This window comes from Herpailurus yagouaroundi, unplaced genomic scaffold (genome assembly GCF_014898765.1).
Source record: "Herpailurus yagouaroundi ecotype Mexico unplaced genomic scaffold, PumYag 77, whole genome shotgun sequence".
Taxonomy (NCBI): domain Eukaryota; kingdom Metazoa; phylum Chordata; class Mammalia; order Carnivora; family Felidae; genus Herpailurus; species Herpailurus yagouaroundi.
Genome location: NW_024412388.1, coordinates 8,712,147 through 8,718,146, shown reverse-complemented (window position 1 = coordinate 8,718,146; position 6,000 = coordinate 8,712,147). Strand labels below are relative to the sequence as shown.

The 6,000-nt window shown below is 49.8% G+C and overlaps 1 pseudogene; it reads left to right on the top strand.

The window, feature by feature from the left end:
- The first annotated feature begins 1,746 nt into the window (after nucleotides 1-1,746).
- LOC121027830 (actin, cytoplasmic 2-like) lies at nucleotides 1,747-2,370 on the top strand (annotated as a pseudogene).
- The last annotated feature ends 3,630 nt before the right edge of the window (nucleotides 2,371-6,000 follow it).

The window sequence follows — 6,000 nt, the reverse complement described above, 5'->3', positions numbered from 1 at the left end:
TATCCTTATAAAAGAAAGAGTGGGGCACCTGCGTGTCTCCGTTGGTTAAGGGTCCGACTCTTGATTTTGGCTCAGGTCACGATCTCATGGTTTGTGAGTTTGAGCCCTGTGTCAGGCTCTATGCTGACAGCACAGGGCCTGCTTGGGATTCTTTGTCTCTCTGCCTCTCTCTGTCTCAAAAATAAATGCACAGGAGTGCCTGGGTGGCTCAGTCGGTTAGCTGTCTGCCTTTGACTCAGGTCATGATCTCACGGTTCTTGAGTTTGAGCCACGCATGGGGCTCTCTGCTGTCAGTGCAGAGCTCACTTTGGATCCTCTGTCCCCCCGACTCCCACCCCGCTCTCTGCCCTTGCCCTGCTCGTACTGTCTCTCTTTCTCTCTCAAAAACAAAAATAAGCAAATCAATAAAAACTTAAAAAATAAAAAAAAAAACATTTGGAAAAAGAGAGAGGGTTTGAGACACAGACACAGAGGGGACAAGGTGACGCGAAGACAGAGGCAGAGATACATTTATAAGGGAAAGAGCACCTGGAGCTGGAAGCATCCTGGGAGGATCCTCCTCTAGAACCTTCTGAGGGAGCGTGGCCTAGCCAACACTTTGATTCTGGACTTCCTGCCTCCAGAACGCTGAGAAAATTCCTGATGTTTTAAGCTGGTTAGTTTGTGGTAATTTTAAAAAAGTGTTTATTTTTGAGGGGGGTGAGGGGCAGGAGAGAGGGAGAGACAGAGAATCCCAAGCAGCTGTCAGCACGGAGCCCACTGTGGGGCTTGAACTCATGAATCACAGGATCATGACCTGAGCCAAGGTCAGACGCTCAACCGACTGAGCCACCCAGGCGCCCCCCCCCCCCCCGCCCCAGGTGGTAATTTGTAATGGCATCTCTGGGAACTTGAGGGCGGCACTTTCCTTCCTACCGCCTTACGGGTGTGTCCTTGAGGCTGGAGACCAGGCCTTGTTCCCGGGGAAGCCTTGCTGCTGAGCCTACTGCTAAGGGCTGGTCGGAGACCAGGAACCACACCAGTTATTTTAACAGAGAGAATTTAATGTATAAACTTGTTAACGAGGCACTGAGAATCTGAAAAGGCAAACAGAGAACGCTAGGTATCAGAGAGGGGGGAAGCTGCTAGAAGGAGATACTCACCCCCTTGCCCCGCTAGGGTAACGCAGGGGGCCCGTAGGAATGCTTCAAACTTAGCAGCTTGGAGGAGGAGCCCCAGGGTCCCAGCCTGATGAGGAGAAGCAGAAAAGGAGGTGTTTGGGGTCAGCTCCCCGGAACAGGCAGGGCCACACTTAGAGTGAGGCAGAGCACATCCTCTCTGACCTGAAACCCTCCGACGGCCCCCATCTCACTCGAGCTAAGGTTAGCCAACGTCTTAACCAGAAGGCTGTGCACTGTGGAAACATCACTACCTCTCTGAGCCCATTTCTTTCTCCTCCTCCTCTTCCTCCTCCTCCTCCTCCTCCTCCTCCTCCTTCTTCTTCTAAAGTCTATCCATGTATTTTGAGAGAGAACACACAAGTGGGGGAAGGGCACAGAGAGAGGGAGAGAGAGGGAATCCCAAGCAGGCTCCACCCTGTCAGCGCAGAGCCTGACGTGGGTGTCAGTCTCATGACTGTGAGATCATGACGTGAACCGAAATCAAGAGTCAGATGCTTAACTGACTGAGCCCCCCAGGCGCCCTGTCTCTGAGCCCATTTCTTATCACTCCCTCCACTCCCCGTGCTGGCCTGTTAGCCATTCTCCGATGTGCCAGATTCACTGTAGGGCCTCTGCACTGGCTGTTCCTTTGTCCGGCCCATGCTTGTTCGAGACTGTCAACACTTCTGCTGTGGTTGTGGCCATCCAGGCCGTGCCGTCCCTGTAGATCTTTGGCTGCACCACTGGTACTGTCTTGGGCTCTGGAGATGGGGTCACCCACACTGCACACCTGCCCAGGCCACCCTGCGTCCGGACCTGGCTGCCCAAGACATGATGAATTACCTCATGAACGTCCTCTTGGAGCATGGCTACAGCTTTAGCACAGTGGCCGAGTGGGAAATCATGTATGACATCACAGAGATGATGTGCTATGTCATCTTGGACTTGGAGTGGGAGCTGGCCAGCAGCCTGTCATCCTCCTCCCTGGAGAAAAGCTGCCCACAGGTGGGGATCACCATCAGCCCTGCCCCGAGGCGCTCTTTCAGCCCTCCCTCCTGGGGAATCCTGGAGACCACCTTCAACTCCATCACGAAGTTGTCATGACACTGACATCCGGAAGGACCTCTTCGCTGACACGGTGCTGCCTGGTGGGGCCACCACTTTTCTGGTTGTCATTTCCGTCTTGCTGGTCCGATGCGGCTGGAAGAGTCTGAACCTTAGGACCCACTTCCTTTTCTTTCTTAAAAAAAAATTTTTTTTAATGTTTATTTATTTTTGAGGGGGTGGGGAGGGGCAGAGAGAAGGAGACACAGAATCCGAAGCAGGCTCCAGGCTCTGAGCTGTCAGCACAGAGCCCATCGTGGAGCTTGAACTCACGAAACACGAGGTCATGACCTGGGCTGAAGTCAGACATTCAACCAACTGAGCCGCCCAGATGCCCCTCTTTTTTTTTTTTTTTTTTTTTTTAGATTTTATTTTTAAGTAATCCTTTCAGCCAATATGGGCCTTGAACTCACAACCCCAAGGTCTAGTGTCATATGCTCCACTGTCTGAGCTAGCCAGGTGCCCCCTGTCTACTTTCCTTTCTTTCTTTCTTTTTTTTAAAGTTTATTTATTTATTTTGAGAGAGAGAGAGAGAGAGAGAGAGAGAGAGAGAGAGCACACAAGCAGGGCATGGACAGAGAAAGAGAGATTGAGAGAGAAAGAGAATCCCAAGCAGGCTCCGGTCTGACAGCACAAAACCCAATGCGGGGCTCGATCTCACAAGCTGTGAGATCGTGACCTGAGCCGAGATCCAGAGTCAGATGCTTAACCGACTGAGCCCCCCAGGCACCCCTCCACTTTGCTTTCTTAACTGATGTTTTCTTACCAGAATGCCGTGGGGTGTTACTTGCCCTGAGTTGAAAAATGGTTTGCATTTACACCTGTACATTTATTCCTCCTTTTAACGTATGTAAGGTTTTTGTGTGCAATTCTCAATTCTTCAAGAGATGACAATAAATTTTGGTGTTCTACTGTCATGTGAGAACATTAGGCCCCAGCACTACATCATTGCGTGAGGAAAATAAAGTTCTGCAGTAAAGCAGAAAAAAAAAATTAGACAGTGTCCAGCAACTTTGTCTGCAAAGGCTCCAGACTTTGGGCTGTTACTAAGGGCTGTGATACCTTGTTCTCAAGAAACTTTTCTAAGAAAAAGGTGTGCAGTTTCTTTTGGGGAATGTGTCAGGAAGATTTGGGGCGGAAATGACAGAAATCGAACTTAAATTGGTCTAGGCACAAAGGTGGGGGGGGGGCAGATTTACTGGCTCCTATAACTGCAAAGGCTGAAGTAGATTAACTTTGGGCATTTCTGGGTCCAGGAGCTCTAATGATCTCACCGGGGTGTCAGCTAGAGGGACAATATGGTGCAGTCCTTCCTGGAGGTGGTGGGAAGGATAAGGCGACCCTTTCAGAACTCTTTTCCCTTATGAGGTTATAGAAATGAGAAATGTAATTTCTATAGAGATAGAAATTACGCTCAGATGCTGCTGGTGAGGCTGGACACGGGATGGGAAGAATTAAGAGCTATTTTCTTCCAGGCTACTGATCTCAGCCTTCCCTCTAATAACCATCAGTTTAGAGATTCACTTCACAGCAAAGAAGAGCTACACACTCATGAACTCATATGCTGGTTTCCAAAGCACCCCCAACACACACACACACACACACACACACACACATGCACGCACACCTGCATTGATGCCACAGCTGTGAAGGATCTGATGGCTCTTCTGCAGATATTTTCTGGCCTTTGGAGAAAGTGTAAAGAGTCACAGAAGATGCAGATACTAGCAGGGGCTGGGAGCCGGCGAGCAGACCTAACCATGAACGAGGGGCAGCTGACTCTCACAGGGCTTTTGCACCTGTGAGAAATCTTCATTTCATTCCTTCATTCTACACAAGGGGGAACAGAGTCCCAGAGCAGAGGAATGACGGGCATAAAAGCCACACCATGAGACAACAGCGGGCAGAGACTTACCACCTGTGGACCCCCTGGACAGTGTGCCTTGCTTCCTCCTTCCCCTTTCCCCGGAGGTCGGTGCTGTCATTGTGCCGCCCTTTCTGGCTGCCCAGGGCTGGAGGTCAGAGTCAGAGGGGAGCTAAGGAGAAGTAGGTCAGCACATTTGCCCCAAACCTTTCCTTGTCTGCGTCTTCTCCCTTCTGACAAGAGCCTAGATGCTATAGATTGTCTGTGTGTGCCCCCCCCACCCCCGACAAATTCATTTGTTGAAACCTATTTCCCCAATGTGAGGGGGTTAGGAGGTGGGACCTTTGGAAGGTGATTAGGTCGTGGGGGTGGAGCCCTCACAATGGGATTACTGCCCTTTTAAAAGAGACTCCAGAGAGCTCCTTTGTCCCGTCTGCCAGTTGAGGTTATAGGGCAAAGACAGTGCTTACGAACCAGTAAGAGGGCTCTCACCCAACATGGAATCTACCAGTCTTGATCTTGGACTTTCCAACTTCTAGAATCATGAGAAATACATTTCTGTTGCTTATAAACCACCCAGTCTATGGTATTTTGCTATAAGGCAGCCCACACTAAGAGACTAGAGGTGGCAGTTGATCAGTTAAGCAGCCCTCAGCTCTGCCCAGAATGCCCTCCTCATCTTCCTTCTAATGGATAATTCTTTCTTTTGTTTTTTAATGTTTTTATTTATTTTTTGAGACAGAGAGAGAGAGAGACAGAGCATGAGCAGAAGAGGGGCAGAGAGAGAGAGAGAGGGAGACATAGAATCTGAAGCGGGCTCCAGGCTCCAAGCTGTCAGCACAGAGCCCGATGCGGGGCTCGAACCCACAAACCGCGAGATCATGACCTGAGCTGAAGTCGGACTCTTAACCGACTGAGCCACCCAGGCATCCCCGTGGATAATTCTTTCTTATCCTTCAAAGCCTTAGCTCAGTAATAACTTCTTCGGGAAGCTCCCCCTTCGACTGAGTCTTCCTGCTGTGCTTACAGAGCACACCCAGGACTCTCCAGTGTCGGTGGCCACACCACCCTGGGGACTCTGTGACTGCATCTTTCTCCCTGCACTGTGCGTTCCCCAAGAGCAGAGCCTGTCTTGTTCATTCTGTGTCCCCACTTCCTAGCAGAAAGCTTAGTTTTGCCTGCACAGTCTCATCCCTCCTCATGACAACCGTGTAACACAGACATGAGAAAAGGTGAAGAGATGCGCGGTAACTTGCCTGAGATCCCATAAGTAGCAAAAGGTTGAGGTGTTGTTGGATCTAGGCAGTCTGATTTCAGAGTCCGGGCTCCAGACCACGGAGACCCCACGCGTTCAATAAAGGCTTGTTGAATGAATTAAGGGGCTTCGTTCTTTCTCTGTAGCCAGCACCTAGCACCTAAGGTTTGACACTGCTAAGAACCAACATTGCCGCCACAACCACCTTTACGGAAGGGTTATTAAGTACCGGGCACTATGCTCGGCATTTTGCGTATACTGGATTAATTGCACGTTACCATTGAAACAAATTGCTGCGAACTTAGTGCCTTAAAATAACAAATTTATTTCCCTACAGTTCTGGAGATCAGAAGCCTGAAGTATGTTTCAATGGGCTAAACTCAAGGTGCTGGCAGGCAGGCCTGTGTTCCTTCTGGAAGCTCTAGGGAAGAATCCATTTCTTTGCTTTTTCTTGCTTCTAGAGGCCAATTGCGCTCATGGCTTCTTCCTCCATCTTCAAAGATGCCAGTAGTAGTGTAGAATCTTCTCTCATACCTGATCTCCATTTCCATCCTTCCATTTTTCTCTCTCTGACCCTGATCCTCCTGCTTCCCTCTTATAAAGACCCTTGTGATTATATTAGCCCCCCCCCCATAATC